This window comes from Pleurodeles waltl, chromosome 8 (assembly GCF_031143425.1).
Source record: "Pleurodeles waltl isolate 20211129_DDA chromosome 8, aPleWal1.hap1.20221129, whole genome shotgun sequence".
In the NCBI taxonomy this organism is placed as follows: Eukaryota; Metazoa; Chordata; class Amphibia; order Caudata; family Salamandridae; genus Pleurodeles; species Pleurodeles waltl.
The window spans coordinates 669,566,906-669,587,568 of record NC_090447.1 but is presented as its reverse complement, the minus strand read 5'-3'; the positions used below and the strand labels follow the sequence as shown (position 1 = coordinate 669,587,568).

At 45.8% G+C, this 20,663-nt stretch overlaps 1 protein-coding gene across 9 annotated transcripts in view; it reads right to left on the bottom strand.

The window, feature by feature from the left end:
- The window catches only part of RIOX2 (ribosomal oxygenase 2), a 1,008,555-nt gene that overhangs the window by 22,675 nt on the left and 965,217 nt on the right, over positions 1 to 20,663 (bottom strand). The gene's annotated exons all lie outside the window — the stretch shown is intronic.

Sequence of the window (20,663 nt, the reverse complement as noted above, 5' to 3'; positions counted from 1 at the left end):
CCCTAAAAAGAGCTGTCTCAGATCTGTTCCTCAGTTCACTACTGGACCTGTGGAAGGACTCTCAGAGGACTGCCTGCTGCTGTAACCTGCTGTGCACTCTGCCAGACTGCTGCTGTACATGGAAGGACTGCTCTGCTCCCTGGAGCCTGCTTGGGACCTTCAGATACCAGCTCTGCTGCAAAGCTTTGCATCACCACCTACACCCAGGACTCCAGAAGTGACTCCAAGGGCTATTTCAGCTAGTCTCCTGTTTTGAGACACAGGAACATAACAGGCTCCCGGCATCTTAAACCTGCACCTGGACCCAGCCTCAAGAGGTCTCCCTCCACTCTTGGACCCTTGGTTGTGGTGCTAAAGGTGCCCAGATGGCCACTTTCTAAAACTGAGGGCTTGCTAATTTGAACCTTACTCTTTAAAATTCATAACTCTGGTTCTATTAATTGGATTTTCATGGTCAAATAATTTATTAAAATGTTCTCTATTTTTCTAAATTGGTTTGAGATTTTTATTGTAATGTGTTTTCATTGTGTTGCTCTTTGTGTACTGCATAAATACCTAACACACTGCCTCTTAAGTTTAGCCTGACGGCTTTTTGTGCTTAGTTACCCATGGTTAAGCACAGGTTAATTTAGGGCCTTTTTGTGGTTCACCCTGCAAGGGATTATGACTGTTTCTTGACCAGGGGTCAACCAACATCTCAATTTCTCACATTAGGGGTTAGGACACATAGAGAGGCACTGAGGATTTTATTATCAGACACAAGCCAACTGGTATTTTTTTTAGGTCTACAGTTTCTTGTTGGCCATGTGGAGGATCAGATACAAAAATACCTCTTCTGGAGCCGCCTTGGACTAATGATATCCAGCCTACCAACTATTGATTCTGTTTATCTTTATCTATTGTCTGGATCTGTATATGGTTTTATATTTTTATGAAATGTGAATCTGTGGCTATTTTATCTCAGGATCTTATTTTAATATTCTATTTACTGTGATCTTGATGAACATTGTTGGCAAATTGCTGAATACAGTTGTCATTGCTGAATTGTGATGCTGCACACACGGAAAGCAGAGGACTATGTAATTCAAGCTTAAAATGGAGTTCAAATAGTTCACAGGGACCCAAACAACCTGTTATGTCAAGGTCCATAATTCAAGATTATTCAGTCCAATTGTAACTGAATGAAATTCCTCTTCTGTGAAGAATGCATCTTTGAGAAACCTTTGAGCACACCTAATATTGTTTTATTCTGGTGACAGTCCTTCACCTGAAGGTGGCACTTGTTAGGCGCATGGTTGCTTGACCTACCAGGCGTGTAGCGGTCAAAGGACTTTGCTCTCTTTCAGGCGGTTCACTCTTTACCTTGGTCCCTTAATATGGGACCAATGTACACAGTGATCAGAAGACGGGCTATGCCCCTGTAAATAGATGTACATTTATTCATTATATATTTTCCTATAGGCATATACCTTCTTGTCTTTCTTCTTTGCTCTGAGGAGTCAGTATATTGTCACCTTTTTCTGTGGAGAAGTCTTCCAAAAAAGTGGATTAGGATGTACCAACATATTCGATCAATGAGGAGAAAAGAAATCATGGAGTGTTGCCTGTGTTCTCCTTGTCAGAGTGACTATCTCCTAGATGGACTTTGAATTGTACTCCTTCAAGTACCTTTAGTTGTATAATTTAGAGGGACGAGAGAATATTTTTAATTTTGTGAAAGTTATGTGGCTTGTATATATTTGTTTGTGGTGCATTTTGTGTAATCTTACAGTTGAGTGTTAATTCATTTATGTAAATTTGGGCAGATATGTATATTTTAGGACTGCAGGGTACTCTAGAGGTAACTATTGATTTGGCACAATTTTTTTTTTTTTTTTAATGTTACAATTGGTTGGATCAGGTTTCCAAGGGCAATCAGTTGCTGTGAATAACTCAAATTGAACATAATTGATCTCCACTATATACCGCTCCTTAGTTTTTGTAGGTATCAATGGTTAATAATTGAATCTTTTAGGCACCAGATTTAACTTAAAAATTAAGACATTTTATAACTCCAGTTCTACTGATTTAACTTTTGTCATTTGGGTGTCACATAATTAATGAAAATGTACTATATTTTTCTGAATTGGTGTGGATTTTTTCTTGTTTTGTGTCTTCACTTTATTACTGTTTAAGTGCTGCATAAATACTTCACACATTGTCTCTAAATTAAGCCAGGCTGCTTTGTGCTAGAAGGTTAGTCACAGGTTATTTTAAATACTTTTTTTTGGATTAACCTGACAAAGATGTGGCTGTTGCTTGAGCAAGGTTACACATACCTCAACAAACAACCCAATTTCTAAGTTGGACCCAGGCCAATATCCATAGCAACAAGATACTACTCCTTAGCCCCGCTCATAATATGTGCCTGTGGCAGCACAGTAAGCGATCCCACTGCCAAGTTTATCTAATCCTACAGAGATGCAGTGCCTGATCATACACAGAGCAGCGCCTGGATTGGTCTGAGCAGCCTGGTCTGCTGCTCAGACAGTACACTGGAGTCTGTGCTGTTTCTCCAACCCAGCTGTGTAACACAGCCTGTTGGGAGAAACCTAAGTGCGCATGTCAGTTTGGTCAGCCTAAGACTCAGCCAGCAGCTGAAAAATAAAACGATAAGTAAATATAGTTTCATATTTCAGTTGCTGGTACTGAGCCAGTGGGGTGACGCTCCTTTGCGATGGCAGAGCCGCCCCTGCTGATGCGTTGTACTTGGCAGGACTGTACCATCAATGTAGATCTAAAAATCCTTTGGCTAGCACAAACACCTCAGTACAGACACCATGACTGACTTGTTTTGAATGGAGAGAGCATGCCCACCTACAACAGCATCAGCAGAAATATCTACAGCAGAGGCGGCTGCTTTTACTTAAGGCTTCTAAACACTGCCCTGGGTAAAACAGGTTCTACTTCCACTTCTTATGTGACGTCTTAATTTCTGAGGACAACATTTTGGTAGGGGTAGTATCACACAGCAGCCACCAAATCCAAAGATCAGTCAGTATGCAACACTGGCACAGTTGCAAAGACAGTCCAATAAGAACCAAACATTTATTATAACTATTAAAGAAGAACAGCGCTCTGCTAGTTTAAAGGTGAATAACATGGTGCTGCAGACAGGGAAGTATCTTGGTCAGAAAGATTGGGGGTGATTCACTTTCAGATTTTCCAACAATCATGCTGGCATATCCAGTTAAAGTACATTATAAAACAAGCAGAGACTGAGGGGGGACTCAAGAGGCAGTGGAGAGGGACAGGATTGTGAATTCTTAGGGACACTAAGTGGCAGGCAAGACAATACTTTGTAAAACAACTAACTTTCTGGAAAACCTTCAAAACAGATAGTGGGAGGGAGAGAGTGTGTGTGTGTGTGCGTTTCCATCTATGTGTCTATTTAAAAATCCAGAAGAAATTTGACAAGAACTCACCAGACCTGACTGATAGCACCTGTATCCAAATATTTGTTGCAGGATTCAGTTATTCGGTGGGTGCAACACCCCACGCACCCCAATAAAATTATACCCCTGGCTGCAGAAGTATATCAAGGCATCGCCCGCTACATTCCTTACGAGAGGCTTGTGCACCATATATCTCTGTGAGACTGGAACTCGTACACTGATGCTGCCTGTCCTTCTTTCATGATGAACAGTTGGTTCAAAGCTTAATACAGGTGTCTTTGCTCTTTGTGTTTCTTGAATCTTGAGAAAATCTCTTTCTATACAAAAGCCAAGGTGATGGCACTGTCCACTGCTTGTTTGTTCAACCTGAATAAAAAATTGCAGGCAAACAACTAGGGACAACAGGCAATACCCTAAGTTCTCTGCATTAAAATACAGGCCATCAGTTCTGACAAAAGCCTGTGCAGAAATAGCCATCATAATGGTTAACATTTGCCTACATCTGACAAAGGAGAAAGAGAGAAACTAATTAAGTGAATAACCATTGCAAGAAGAAATACAATTACAATTTCTTCAGAACTTGCTATCCGATTTCTCCCCCTCTCCATAATATACAAATCAAAGATAAAGTTCAATAGTGAAAACACTTAGAAACCTCTAGACTACACTGGATATGTGCCTGTGTCAGATGTATTTGGGACTGTAATACACTTAAAATCCTGGGTAAATCATTAATTATATCCCACTTATGCCACTATTTCTCATGTGATGATGGGTGGTACTGAAAATATTGTCAAACTTCACAATTAAATGTATGTTCCTACCGTAATCTGTCGGCCGGGGACCTACCCATGCTCCTGGGCTCCCCGGGTTGAACCCCAAGGGCATTGCAGGACATTATAGATGGATGTCGTGGCCGCTATGGCAAGTTGCCCCAGTGACCCATGCGGCTGCAGGAGAAGTAAGATGATGGCCACGAGGTAGGGAGGGCTTACAGCGAGGAGTCGACCCATTCCTGGCCTGGGGTTGGGGCCTTGAGGACTTGTGGGGGGGTCTGCGGATGATGTTGGGGTCTGTGGAGATGGGTCCTGCTCCCTAAGTCGGGCCACCTGCCACACTATGACAGCTGATGATAGCCCGGGAAATCGATATGCAGGATTAGTGGAGGAGGCACAGAGGCCTAGGCAGGTGAGGGTGGACAGCCTCACGCTCAAGGACAGCTGGGGCCCCCCGAGAAGATATCGCTCTGGCTGCAGTGGTCTTTGGCTCCCCCTCCCTCCCTACCAGCTGGACCACATTGCTGCTACACAGCGGTACCTATGGGGGACAATTCGTCATCCAAAGGGCATATGCAGCGTTTGAGGAATCGACTGGTTTGTGGGTTAAGAGTCACCTGGAACAAATCCAGCTTCTACTCGGTGAAGCTGTGATTGTGGCTGTTGCAACTATAGGTTCTGCATGCCCGGCTTGTGATAAGTCGCCTGAGCACTGGGAAGAGTTGCGCTGGGAATCACACACCTTTCGCTACTTAGGAGTGCAAACCTACTGTTCTGAAAATCAACTGGTTGAGGGCAATATACAGGTGACACTAGCCTCTATCAGAAAATCTATTGCCTTTTGGCACACATTGTTGCTGTCTGTAGTGGCCGGTGCAGCACTGGCGATAATGGTGGTTCTCCCATGGTTACTATATATTTTTGCTAAACTACCCATCTAAGTCCGGAGGGGCATCTTTTAGAAAACTGACTGACTACTAGTGACAGTGCTCTGGAACAATATTAGGAGCAGAGTTTCCTGAGACAATCTCTGTCTCCCAGTTACAGAGGGAGGACTAGGGGTCCCTGACTTCGACATTTATTACCTGGTCGCACAACAAGTTTGGGCGGCGTGCTGGTGGGGATCACCAAGATGTGTTCCAGAAGTTGATTCCAACTATTCCTACGTCCCCAGAAAAGACAGTAGCAGGAGTCCGAAAACAATCTACTCAGGACTCGACAATACAGCTGGAATTGAGTACTACACCGGGCTCACTGTAATCTTCCGTACGCCTGCGATTTACCGATGGTGGCATTGGAAACTATTGACCCCCCCTGCGGTGGTTGGCAGGACCTGTGGAAATGGCGGGAATCTTCATGCTCAGTGACTTATACAACAAAGACACAGTCAAAGATTTGCAAAAACCTTTTGGATATGTTGTGTACATCACCCCACCGACACTTCTTACTCTGTGGCTCAGTCAGGGCCACACTGAGGTCTCCTTGGAAACTTGGTACTGATGAACCAGCTTCACAGACCACACTACAGTCAATGTGCACAACCTCGGGAAGGTTTAAAAGCATAACACTGCTTTATAACACACTGATCCATTAAACCACAACAAACCTTCGAGACCTCCGTACGTGGTGGACGGAGAATATTGCTACCTACCCCCATCTTAGATAAAGATTATCTCAACATAGTGGAAGCCACACCACAGGTTTATAGAAATGCTCGATTTGAGCTCATACCACATTATGACCTGCATAAGGCCTATATCACGCCAAAGAGGATTAATGCAATGTTACCTGGAGCACATGTGCAATGTCCCACATGGGGTTAAGAGGGAACGGATTTTTACCACATGGTGTGGATGTGCCCATCTCAGCACCTCTACTGGGACTCTATCGAGTGGTTTGTGGATAAGCCACATGGCGACATATTCTTAAAACTCTAGTTTATTGTCTCCTTGGCCTCTGCCTAAGACCTAAGGGGAAGGTAATCGTGCCTAAATTCAACGATCTAGTGCTACGCCTGATGTGCAGCCAGCCGGCGATCATTTGGAAAGCCTCTTGGAGCCTGAACATCCTGCATTGGCGTGCGGAGATCTTTAAACGGGCAGAATGGGAGGGGGCGAATCTCCCCGAGCAGGCGAGTTGGAGACAGAGTTCTCTGCACCATCCACAAGTGTGGGACATCATTTTACATGACTGCCCAAATATAGATGAGACCTGTGCTCTCTTGACAGCATCAAATAGTGGAACGGTTTACCTCCTTCCTTCCCGAACACCTCTCCCATATCCTGGGTTAGAAGATTCCTTCCCTGAGCCCCGCTGGTCATATACTACCCTTCCTTCACCACTCCTGCTCAAATATATACCTAATATAGATGTAGCATCCATCCCTGACCCATGAATAGTCTATGGGAACATCTCTGACGACTCCAGCAGGTTCTTTGGTCTGCCAAGGTTGTTAAGGGTTGCGGTTGTTAATGCTTACCCTAGTGAGCCACATTAATATATCTCTTTGATGAAATGGTTCTCTTGTATTCACACTTATCTGCATTTTAACACTCATCCATCACTTACTGCATAAGTCAGTACTGAGTGGGACTGGATGGAGAATAACTAATAAAATGATACATGTCGACTGTATTTGTAAGCTTGCACAGGCATTCAATAGAAATTTGGTTTTAAAATCATTGCTTATATAATACCTTGATTTAAAATGCTGAATACAAAATCTGAGTACTGTAAGTTTGAGACCTGACCTCCTTGTCCTAGGGGATAGTTTTAATTAATTGTTATCAACTAATGTACATTAGTTTTAATTTATTTTTCCATTTCAAAGTATTTTTATTGGGTTTTCTAAAGGAAAAAGAGACAAAAAGAAAAGGTGAAGGGGTATCGCAGTATATCAGTGTTACACACATGAGAAATACAGATACAATTACATATTCTTAAATAAGATACATTAACCCCATAGAAGGAAAGTATGGAAAAAACTCAGCAAACCTGAATTGGACCTGATGAAAGTGTGGGTAACTCTCTTTTGGAATGTGCAGGAAATAAGACTGTGCCATTGTGTGTTGTGAGATTTAAAGCCGTTTGGTGGATGCAAGAAAATTATCTAGTATATTCCATACCGACCAGGATTGTGATTTTCATAGGGAATTTTGTGGTGAAATATTATCAGCACCTCATAGGTGGGTAACCCAATTCAACCAGGGTTTAAAAGATGTGGAAGCAGTGTTTTTACAGTTGTTAAGGACAGACTTAGAAGCTGCAGATAAGAGAATGTCCAGCAACAGTCTATTATTGTGTGTCTTGAGTTGTGGATCAAGAAAACCTTGAATAAGGGAAAGAAAGTTGCATTTCAGCAGAAACCCAAACAGAGTTCTAACAAAATTTAATATGCAGATCCAGTAGTGGGAAACAGAGTTACAGTAATAATGTAAATGCGAAAGATCACCTGTGGTTTTACTGCAGTTTCAACATCCTGAGTCTGGCATAAGTGACATCTCATGGAGGCGAGAGGGAGTCCAGAGTGTCCTATGAAGAAGCCAATATTTCGTTTGAGATCAAGAGCGAGCTATTTTGTGGGAGAGGACTGATTTCCAGATACGGGCCCAATCATCTGTGAAGATGGCTTCAAGTATCTCCCATTTTCTCAATACTTTTGAGGTTAGGCATGTTGTTTTAGATTTCAAGAGAGGGTAGCACTTGGAGGATTAGTTGCCGGTTTAACCTAAAGAAGAGGTGATCTTGGGGAGAGAAGGGTCACTAGTAGGGCAATTGATTTTTGGATAGAGTGGCCTTCAGCTTAAGGAAGTCAAAGAAGTATACATTTGATAGCTTGTATTGTTGTAATCACCCTAAATAAGAAGGGATTTTGCTATGAGCCTAATGGTTTTTAAAAATGTATACCTTTAGATGCTCATGGGTGCCAAAAATTGGTCTCACCTTGGATTTTGATTTTAGGATTGTAACAAACGGAAATTGGGGACTCTAGTATCAATTTACAGTAGAGCTCTTTTTGTGTTGTTAAAAATATATTTGGCTGGTATGGGCAGTGTTGTTTTAGAGCTCAGAAGTATTAAAAGGTGCAAATCAACGAGTGACTCTTTTTCAACAGTTTGCCATGTGGGGGTATAGTTTTGAGGTTGGGGAAAAGCATAGCGATCCTTGTCTAGCAAAAAAGGCAGTTTCTAAAGTCGTCCAGATTCACGCCATCTGAAGTCGTAGGGAGGTGTCGTTTTTTTGATATTTTGGGATGGTTTGCTCTGCCATATGAATTTCATTAGCAACTTGTCAAGTTCTCAGTGAAAGTTGTCAGACAATACAAGAGGTAACATACTTATTCACGATTGGGGCAACCATCATCTTGATTGTCTCTATGCGGCCCCACCAAGTGATAAATTTGGGATTCCAGGCCTCTAACAGTTTTTCATTTTATTTAACATTACTTTTTTGTGCTGGAGGGTTTCTATTAGATCCATGGTGAATTCAAGACCTAGATATTTTATACATATAGGTTGCCAGGACAGGCCTGTGGAGCTCAGGTGGGCCTTATTACAAAGAGTGTTTAAGCCCATGACTTCTGACCTTTCTTTATTTAGCTTATAGCTCGCAACCTGGGGGTAGTCATATATAGTTTGTAATAACAAAGGGATAAATTGATTGGCATTATCAGTTGTGGTCAGTATATCATCTGTGTCTACCGCCACTTTCACCCCGGTTTTATTGAATGTAACACGAGCGACAGAATTAGATTGAATACAGTAAAGTAGATGTTCAAGCGTCAGGAAAAGTGAGGGGGTTAGGTGGCAGTCTTGTCTAGTGCCTCTTTCCAGATTGAACGCAGAGGACAATAATCCTCCAGTTCTCACTCTGGTTAAGGGTCTGCTATAAAGGGCCGTTACCATTTATTAAAGGTTTAATCCAAATTGAATTTAAGTAGGGTTTTGCATAGAAACAACAACAATAGTCTGTCAAATGGCTTTTCGGCTACCAGGTTAATCGCCACAGTATCTGAGCCTACACATTTAGCTGCTTCTGTATTGAGGCAGAAGAGGTGGGTATTGTCGTTAGCTAGTAAGTTTTTCATGAAACCCACTTGTGTGTGAATAATTAACCATTGTGAGAAGGGTTATAGTCTTTTACAGATAATTTTGGCATATATCTTTGCGTTCAGATTTATCAATGATATTGGCCTATAATTTTTAGCTTGAGTTGGGTCTTCACCCTTCTTTGGAATCGCTACAACGGTAGCCTCACTGGGTATGACCATTATGGTTCCAGAGCTTGAGAAGTGATGAAAAAGGTCAAGGAATGTCGGGTTAACAATGGAGGTGAATAATTTATATAAGTTAGCCGGGAAGCCTTCTGGGCCCGGGGTTTCCGGGATTTGATGGCTTCTGGAATTTGCTCTAATTTCAAGGGTGAACTATGAGTCAACCTTTCTAGATCACTTATAGTGGGCAATTGTAATTTATTCTGACTTTCCTTACATTTTTCGTTAGAAGATGTCCAAAATTTTGCTGGGGCTTGTGTGAATAAAGTTAGATTTGCCTTTAATTGCTGTAATGTTTTTGTTGGATTGTTTGTGTTTTAAATTCGATGGAAGTATTTTACCAGCCTTGTTAGCTTCAAAAAGTTGTAAACTTTTATATTTATTAATCCAAACTCCAGCTTTCTTGCTAAGGATTCTATTGTTTTTGTATTTCTTGTTATTGAGGTTAGAGTGTGTTTGGTTTGGAAATGTGCTTAGAATCTAGGGTTTTAAGCTCTCTCTCACTCTAGTTCTAGGAAACTTATTGTCGGTCTTATTCAATTTCAATTGGAACTCAATCAATGTCCCTTTAACAAAAGATAGTAAGTGAAATATCTGAAGTGGAGTGGTCACTAATGTCATTTCAGATGGTATTTGACTATATTTCTTAAAGTCACGTCACAGACTGACTCATCAATAAACCTCCAAATTTTGCAAGACGATCTGGTGTTGGTGCCTAAAAGAGACAAAGTGGCGGTTAAATGGTCAGAGACTAGTCTTGGTAATATATCCGTCTGGTCGATCAGCTGTGTGTGTCATGGATAGCAAAAGATTATCTATTCTGGAGAATACTTTGTGTGGGTTGGAAAAGAAAGTGTAATCCCTGGTGCCAGGGTGTTGCACCCGCCATGAAACTTGGAGGTTAAACCTAGAGCATCATTTATGGAGTGCTCTGTGGGATTTAGAGGGTTGCAATTACGTTTTGGACTGTCTGTCAAGGAAAAGGTTCATGGAAAGGTTAAAATCCCCTCCCATGATGGTCAGTCTGTCATCAGGGATTTGACCTAGGTGGATAGTAAGAGAGTTCCAAAATTCTGACTCATCTGTGTTTGGGCCATACACATTTAAGACATAGAAGGGATTAGAATTCTTGGATAGTTTTGTTAAGATCCATCTGCCATCGTTATCTGTTGTGTGGGACTCTACGGAAAGTCCTGAGTGTTTGGTGATTAGTGTTATTACACCTGTTTTTTTGTTGACGGCCGGGGAAAATATGGCGTTACTGATTCAACTCTGTCCAAATGTGGTCAATTTATTACAGGTGATTTTTGATTCCTGTAGAAGGATTATATCTGCTTTAAGCTTATATAGGTAGTTTTCAACTTGTTTATGTTTTACCGGGTGGTTAAGTTCCTTGACATTTAAAGAGATTATTTTTAAGTTTGTATCTAGGGGGTTGCCATAGTGTTAGATTGTGCATTTAAAGGTAAAATGTATGGGTTAGGAAGGTAAGTCTGTAAGGTCAGGAGTATGGGGGCATTGGAGGAAGCTCTTGACAAGTAGACTCGGTGTCTCCATCAGAAAGTTACTGAAGCATTACTGGATAAGCAATCCTACTATAAGAATGTAGATTATGGTGTTTCAAAACCAAGGGACAAACAACAACCATAAATTGAAAAGAACTGCCAAGTCAAGCCATTTGTCAAGAATAAAAAATGAAAAAAATACGGAAAGGTATAAATAACCGAAAATAAAATGAGACAGAAACCCACCCTCTAAAACCCCTTCCCGTCTAGCTAACCCTCCCATCCACCCCAAATACTGAATGAGAGGAAGAGGACAGAAGGGTGAAAAATCCCCGGCTGCCAAGGCATGGTAGAAGTAGTAGAACCATTGAAGAAGTATTAGGTCTACATTCCTAAAATGCAGAACATGTATCATATCTGAACAATATGGAATTGAGATATACTCGAAGGGCAATGAGGGCCCAAGGTTAATGATTAAGAACTTAAGCAGTGTAATAAACACAATATTGCAAAGAGAATGTATTAGCTGGATAGTGCGACTTGTGTATCACATGACTTCATAGCGATCTATTCATAACAAAGGCAAGTCATATCATCAGATTAACCGGAGATAGAAGACATCTAAATGCTAACAGACATCTAAATGCTAACCAGTAATAGAGCTTATTAGCGTCACAGAAATCCAGAGGTACCTACTAACATATGGCTCTTATTTGTCTCTAGGTCACTGGCAAGCCATAAAACAAAACCTGACAAACAAGTATCAAGAGATTATGTCCTACAAAGAGAGAACTGCGCAGTTGTTATTAAAGAGGTTGTCACGTTTCAAAAGAGCCTGTGTAATGACCCCTGAAAAACAAGGCACAAAGGAGCTCATTTACTGTAAGTGGCAAACGTTGTGACCCCTTCAAAGGAGTACACAACATCATGGAACAAGGGGGAGAACTTGAGTACAACATTTAGACTTTGTAAGAGGATTCAGGACTTTGGTTTAATTGCAGACAGATGGTGAGTGTCCATTAGGACACCCTGTCCTTTGTCCAGGGTGACTTGCAAGTCCTTGTAGTCATTGAAAAAGTGGTGTTTCCCTTCAGCAAAAACCTTGAATTTAGCGGGTCCGATGAAGGAGTACTGGAGGATCGCATTTCTGAGTCTAGGTCTGAGGGTGAGAAAGGGTTAGGTATGGGATCTCTAGTTGGCAGTCGGTTTGCACCCAGTTCAAGTAGGGACCCTCACTCTAGTCAGGATAAGGGAGATCCCTGCTCAGATAATCCCTGCTCACCCCCTTGGTAGCTTGGCACAAGCAGTCAGGCTTATCTCAGAAGCAATGTGTAAAGCATTTGCACATAACGCACAGTAATACAATGAAAACACTACAAAAGGATACCACACCAGTTTTAGACAAATAGCCAATATTTATGTATAAAAAAACAATACCAACTACGATAAAAATCCAACATACAAATAATAAGATACACATTTTGTAGGAATTACATAAAACGACAGCTCCTTGAAGTCAATAGCTCTGTCTGAGGCTATCACGGCGCTGCGAACAACAAATCCAACAGTTCAGGCCGGCTGCAGCGTCGCAGGCCAGCTACGGTGTCGAGAAGACCCACAAACAGTACTTTGGAGTTGCAGGGCGTCCTGATCCTCGTGATGAGGTCTGGAGAGCGGCATCAATGGCGTTGAGGTGTCGGTTCAGGAGGACGGTGTGGGGATCATCAGCCCTTGAAGTCACACACGTTGCAGATTGTGTTCCGGGCTGATGAAGTCAGGAGCACTGGGATCGATGGCGTCGGGGCTGCAGTACGAAGCGGGACGATGTGAAATGCAGTGCCCACAAGTCACGGTGCAGGCAGCGGCTCGGTGATGGCGTCCAGCGGTGTTGGTGAGACCAGGGCTGCAGTGTGAAGCGGGCGGTGCAACATGTGGTGTCACGAGGTAACAGCGCAGGCAGCATCGTCATTGCTGAAGCGTTGCCGTCAGTAGGCCCACGTCGGCGGTGAGGCACGGGACGGGCTCCGTGCTGCGTCCATGGGTCATGGTGCAAACCGGGACGACTGGTGACAACACTGAAGTCGATGGTGCTGGCGTCGGTGGACCGGTGCTGCGGTGCGGGGCAGGACGGTGCTTCCTGTACCTCAAGAGCAGTGTCCACAGGCCATGGTGCAGGCAGCGGCGCCGATGTAAGAAGGAGCGGTGTCGTCGGGGATGCCCAGGCTGGGGTGTGAGCAAGGGGATTCTGGATTCCGGGGCCCACAGGTCACGGTGCAAGCAGCGCCTCAGTGGCTACATCAGGTGGCGTCATCGGTGAGACCAGGGTTGCAGTGTGAAGCGGGGTGGTGCGGCTCTGTGCGGTGTCAGCAAGTCACGGTGCAGGCCAGCGGCGTCGTTGGAGGCATCACAGTGTTTTTTCTTCTTGAACAGCACAGAACACACAGTTCCCAGTGCTGCAGGCAGATGAAACTGAAGTCTTTGGTATCCCTGAGACTTCCAACAGGAGGCAAGCTCTACTCAAGCAGGATACACAACAAAGTTCACCCTTTGCTCTCTTTTCATGCAGAAGCAGTAACTGCAGGCTAACCCAGCAAAGCATCACAGCAAAGGGGCAATATTCCTCCTCCAGCTCTTCAGGTCTTCTCTGAGATTCCTCTTGATCCAGAAAGATTCTAAAAGTCTGGGGTTTTGAGTCCCCTACTTATACCCCTTTCTGCTTTTGAAGTAAGCCTATTTCGAAGGAAAGTCTCTGTTGTTGACAAGATCCTGCCTTGCCCAGGCCAGGCTCCAGACACACACCAGGGGGTCAGAGACTGCATTGTGTGAGGGCAGGCACAGCCCTTTCAAGTGTAAGTGACCACTCCTCCTTCCACTCTAGCCCAGATGGCCAATCAGGATATGCAGGCTACACCCCAGCTCCCCTTGTGTCACTGTCTAGAGGAGAGGTGCAAACAGCCCAAATGTCAAACTGACCCAGACAGGGAATCCATAAACAGGCAGAGGCACAGAATGATTTAAGCAAGAAAATTGCCCACTTTCTAAAAGTGGCATTTTCAAACTAACAATCTAAAAACCAACTTCACTAAAAGATGTATTTTTAAATTGTGAGTTCAGAGACCCCAAACTTCACATTTCTATCTGCACTCAAAGGGAATCTGCATGTTAAGGATATTTAAGGGCAACCCCCATGTTAATCTATGAGAGAGATAGGCCTTGCAAAGTGAAAACCAAATTTGGCAGTATTTCACTGTTAGGACACATCAGTACATGTCCCACATTTAACATACACTGTACCCTGCCCGTGGGGATACCTAGGGCCTCCCTTAGGGGTGCCTTACATGTCGTAAAAGGGAAGGTTTGGGCCTGGCAAGTGGGTACACTTGCCAGGTCGAATTGGCAGTTTAAAACTGCACACACATACATGCAGTAGCAGGTCTGAGACATATTCACAGGGCTACGCATGTGGGTGGCACAACCAGTGCTGCAGGCCGACTAGTAGCATTTGATTTACAGGCCCTGGGCACCTCTAGTGCACTTTACTAGGGACTTACTAGCAAATCCAGTATGCTAATCACGGAGAAACCAATTAACAGTACAATTTACTTGCACTTTAGCACTGATTAGCAGTGGTAAAGTGCGTAGAGACAATAAAGACAGAGACAATAAACCAGCAAAAACAGAGTCCAGTATACCATAAAACAGGAGGTCAGAAAGCAAAAGGACAGGGGAGACATGTCAAAAGCTGCCAGGTGTAACACATGTACACATGTCCCCACCAGCTGAGAGCAGGGGGGAACTACCCAACCCCTGGGGAGCTCTCACTAAGGCGGAAGAACCTGGACAGACCATCAGCGTTGGCGTGTTCTGTGCCAGGGTAGTGTTGCACCGTAAAGTCCATCCCCCGTAGGGAAACGGGCCACCTCAACAGTTTTGGGTTCTTACCCCTCATCTGCATTAACCATCTGAGGGGCCTGTGGTCAGTCTGAACCTGGAAGTGAGACATAAACAAGTAGGGTCTTAGCTTCTTCAGCGCCCAGACCACAGCAAAAGCTTCCCTTTCAATTGCACTCCACCTCTGTTTCCTGGGGAATAGTCTTCTGCTAAGGAAGACTAAAGGCTGGTCTAGACCCTATTCATTCAGCTGTGACACTACTGCTCCCACACCATGCTCTGAAGCATCTGTATGTACCACAAACTCCTTGGAGAAGTCAGAGGCCAGCAGCATGGGCACCATGCACATGGCCTCCTTCAGGGTGTCAAATGCAGTGTAGGAGGGTGGCCTGGTTTGTAGTGGGTACCTAAGGTACTTACACGTTATACCAGGTCCAGTTATCCCTTATTAGTGAAATGTAGGCAGTGTCTAGAAGACAGGCTCTCTAGGGGTAGCTGTACCTGAGCAGCCAAGGCTTATCTAGGAGACATGCAAAGCTCATGCAGTACCACTGTAGTCACACAGTACTCACACACATGAAAGAAAATACTCAGTGTTACAAGAATAAAGGTACTTTATTTTGGTGACACAAATAGAAAAAAATACCATAGAGACTATACTCCCTTAGGAGGTAAGTAATACACACATTTTATACACTAGTATGCAGAAACAGGCATAAAACAGTTAGAAAATCACACTAGTTAGAAACGGGCCTAGGGTGAACACAAACCATATACTAAGAAAGTGGAATGCGAATGTGGGTTACCCACCTAGGCAAGTGTAGTATGTAGAGAGTTGCTGAGAGTATTAGAAAACATCAAAAGTAAGTAACAGAACCCACATCAGAGCCCAGGAAAGCAGGAGTAAATCACAGTAACCTTCCTAGAACACACATGAACACGAGAAAGAAGATTATGCAAGAACCAGAAGAGACTGCAAGACACCTAAAGTGGATTCCTGGACCTGACGACCTGTGGAAGAAAGGGACCAAGTGCAAGAAGCACATAAGAGTACAGGGAGAACAGGAATCCCTGCTAACCCGAAGACCGATGCGGGTTCCTGGTTGGTGCAGATGATGTCCCACGCTGGATGGATGATTGCAGTCTGGTTTGCGTCACTGGATTCCGCCAACAAGCCTTGGCACATGCAAAGCTCGCGGTTAGGGGAAAATGGTCGCTGCCCGGTACCAGGAGAGACCTGGTGGACTCTACCCAGGAGGGGGAGGGAGAGGGGGCTCCCAGCAACACAGAGAGGCCACAGAAGACCAAGCAGCATGCACAGGAGTCCCACAGCATGGGGATAAAGAAGGTGTAAAAGGAGGTCCACGCAGCACAACAACAAAGGATCCCACGCTGCTGGCGAACCACTCAGGAAGCTGTGCGTCGCAGGATAGAGTGCTGGGGGCCGGAGCTGCACAAAGAACTTAATGGAGGATGCCAACAAGCCTTGCCAACTGCAAAACATGCGGCGGACGGGGGTACTGTCTTGTGTGGGGAGGCAAGCTCTTACCTCCACCAAAGTTGGACAGTGGGACATCAGGACCGTTGGGACCACTTAAGTCCACCACCCATGATGCAGGATCCACACAACTCGTCAGGAGACGGGACCCACGCAGCAATTCGTCGTTGCAGAGAGGTGCATGCTGAAGCAGGGGAGTGACTCCTTCACTCCAAGGGAGATTCCTTCGTTCTTCTGGTGCAGGCTCTGAAATGGGGGTTGGTCAGCTAAACAGGTAAGCACCTATCAGGGGAGGGCTCTGACGTCACCTGTTGGCACTGGCCAGTCGGATGCTCCCAGAGATCTCTGCCAATGTGGAATCCAAGATGGCAAAACCCAGGGAACCCTCTGGAGGAGTTCTGAGTACCACCTCTGGGGTGGTGATGGACACGGGAGTGGCCACTCTCCTTTCCTTTATCCAGTTTCACCCCAGAGCAGGGACTGGGGTCACTGAACCGGTGTAGACTGGATTATGCAAAGAGGGCACCAAATGCACCCTTCAAAGCATTTCCACTGGCTTAGGGAGGCTACTCCTTCCAAGCCTGTAACACCTATTTCCAAAGGGAGAGGGTGTAACACCCCTCTCCCAAATGAAATCCTTTGTTCTGCCTTCCTGGGCTTGAGATGCTCAAGCAACAGGAGGGCAGAAACCTGTCTGAGAGGTGGCAGCAGCTGGGGCTGTCTGGAAAACCTCAGAAGGCTGGAATGGCAATACTGGGAGTCCTCTAAAGAGCCGCCAGAGTGCATGGAATCATACAACCAATCCTTGCAAAAGCATTGGGGTATGGTTCCAGCATGTTTGATACCAAACAAACCTATGCTTGGAGTTACCATTATGTAGCTGGACATAGGTAGTGACCTATGTCCAGTACACACGTAAAATGGCATCCCAGCACTCACGAAGTCTGGAAAATGGTGCTGGAGGCCGTGCGGGCACCTCTGCTAGCGCAGGCGTGCCCTCACACACAGGTACTCTGCACCCTGCCCTCAGGGCTGGGGGGCGTGCAACAGGGGTGACTTATAAGTGACCTGGTGCAGTGTCAATGGCAGGGAAAGGGTGCATGCACCTTTTCACGCAGACTACAATGGCAGTCCTGCAGAAGCCTTTTCCACGGCTCCCTAAGGGTGGCAAAAGAAATGCTGCAGGCCATAGGGATCCCCTGAAACCCCAATGCCCTGGGTACCTGGGTACCATATACTAGGCACTTATAAGGGGGCACCAGTATGCCAATCTTGGGTGAAATACTGGGTTACCAGTATGCAACAACAAAATTTAGAGGAGAGAGAGAGCATAATCACTGGGGTCCTGGTCAGTAGGACCCCAGTGAACACAGTCAAGCACACTGACATCAAGCAGAAAATGGGGGTAACCATGGCAAAAAGAGGGTACTTTCCTACACGCAGTTTGGCACGCCTCAGTCCAGATCACTTGTCTAGGCTGCTTCTTAGAAGCCAGTTCTGTCAAGGGGGCAACAGTGGTGCCATACCCCTTGACAAATCTCCTGTGGTACCCAGTGAGGCCTAAGAAGGCTCTCACCTCTGTCTGGGTCTTGAGGGGTGCCCAAGCCCGAATGGCATTGATCTTGGGTTGTAGGGGCACCACCCGGCCGCTCCCTACTCGGTGTCCCAAGTACACCACTGACTCCTGCCCTATCTGGCACTTACTGGCCTTGATAGTGAGGCCTGCAGCTTGCAGTACCATCACCACATCCCAGAGGTGGTGCGGGTGAAGCTGAAAACAGCAATGTCGTCCAGGTAGGCAGCACTGACGTTTTCAATCCCAGCCAGGACCTGAATGACCAACCTATAGAAGGTGGCAGGGGCATTCTTTAACCCAAAGGGCATGACCCTGAACTGGAAATGCCCCGCTGGTGTTCAGAAAGTCGACCTCTCTTTGGCCCCATCAGTTTTGGCAATCTGCCAGTAACCAGACGTTAAATCAGGCTTACTGAGAAACCTGGCAGCCCCAACTGATCAATGAGCTCATCTGCTCGGGGGATGGAGTGGGGGTGAGTCTTGGTGACAGTACTGAGCCCCCGGTAGTCCACAAAGAACCGGAGTTCTGATGTGAGACAAGGTGCAGCAGCCTTGGGTATCAAAAGCACTGGGCTGGACCAAGGGCTGCTGGAGCGCTCAATCACCCCTAAAGTCAACCTCTTGGACACCTCGTCCTCGACGCTGACCTCCACTCTGTCAGCTAGCCTGTAAACCTTGTGTTTCACAGGCAGTCTTGTCCCCAATGTCCACATCATGCGTGCATAGATGGGTGACACCAGGAGTGAGTGAGAACAGAGCCGCAAACTGTCCCAGTAACTGGCGACAGTCACTCTGCTGCTCTAGAGTCAGAAAAGGAGAGAGACCACACCTTCTACTGACCCATCCTGCTCCTTGGCAGACAGGTGGTCAGGGAGAGGTTCACTCTCCTCTTCAATCCCATCACCCGTAGCTAGAAGCATGGTTAACTCAGACATCTTGTAATGGGGTTTGAGGAAGTTCACATGTAGGACCCTCAAGGAGTTCACTGGAGTCTGCAAGTCCACTAAGTGAGTGATGTCACTCTTGCGCTTCTTCACCTCAAATGGCACCTTTCATGTAGAGCACATGGCTCTACTGGGGCCATGAGCCACACTTTCTGGCCAGGCTGAAAGTCAACTAGAGTGGTATTCTGGTCGTACCAGCATTTCATGTCCTCCTGGCTTGCCTCTAGGTTCTCTTGAGCGAGCTTCCTGAAGCGGGCGGTCTCATTTCTGAAGGCCAGCATGTAGCTAAACACATCTTGGGATGGCTTCCTAGGAGCCTGCTCCCAGCCCCCTTTCACCAGACTCAAAGGTCCTCTGACCAGGTGCCCATACAAAAGCTCAAAAGTGCTAAAGCCAACCTCCTTCTGTGGTACTTCCTAGTAGGCAAACAGAAGACATGGTAAGAGGACGTCCCACTTACGCCTCATGGAGTCTGACCTACCCCCAATCATGCCTTTCAGGGTTTGGTTGAATCTCTCAATCAACCGTTAATTTGGGGGTGGTAAGGAGTGGTGAATTTGTAGTTGATACCACACCCCTTTCACATGGCCTTTATGTACATGGACATAAAGTTGGTACCCCCGTCAGATACCACCTCCTTAGGGAAATCCACTCGGGTAAAGATCATCATCAGTTCCCAGGCCACAACGGGCGCTGTCACTGTCCTCAGGGGGATAGTTTCCGGGTACCGGGTGGCATGGCCCACCAAGACCAGGATGAACCTGTTGCCAGGGCTGTCTTGGGGTCCAGAGGCCCTACTATGTCAATGCCCACCCATTCAAAAGGGGTGCTCACGACAGGAAAGTGTTGAAGGGGGGCTTTACATTTCCCTCCACTTTTCCCACTTGCTTGGCAGGTCTGACATCCTACAGAACGCATCTGAATTATTTTCTCATTTGGGGCCAGTAGAAGTGGGTGACAAGCCTGTCAAAGGTCTTGTTCTGCCCGAAATGACCTGCCAGAGGCACATCATGAGCCAAACCAAATAGGAAGGCTCTGAAGACTGGGGTACCACTAGTACACAGGCTTCCCCAGGCTAAGAAGTCTTAGGCTTGCTATACAGGAGACCATTCTCCCAATATATGAGGTGATTCTTGGGCTCAGCACCAGCCGCCTGGTCCTCGCCCTACTGCCTAAGACCATCAAGAGTAGGGCACACCTTCTGCTCTGCGCAGAACTCCTCCATGGTAGGACCCCCTTCTTGCTGCCAATGGGTCAGCTCAGGTAGGTCTCCCAGTTCAGCCACTTGCTTGCCTGTAGGTGCCGGGGCGTCCGCTTCGAGGTCAGCCTCCTCCCGGACAATGGGAATGTCCGCTTCGGGTTTTCCTTTTCTCTTTCTTGGCAGTCACCTGGGCTACTGTTTCAGGCTCCAGGTCTGTCTGATCACCCTGACTGGCTGCCATGGACTGAGTGGTCGCACACGCCCACTCTGGCAACCCCGACATCCCCAAGTGTGACCTGAGCTCCACCTCCTTCCAGGTGGAAATCTGTAGGCCGTTGCTCAGCAGACAGTCAACAAGCAGGCATAGTGGGACTCACAGATACCCTCAAGGAAACTGAGACCCCATGGGTCATCTTGGTTGGTTCCTCACACTCACATGGGACGAAATCCTCCCCAAGCCCTAAACTGCCCAGCCTCTTGGTCTGCCTACCGGTGGGAGGTGATGTCCACTTGGGACATTTAGGATCCCCCTTCATGTGACCCACCTGGTCACAAGCCAAGCATTTA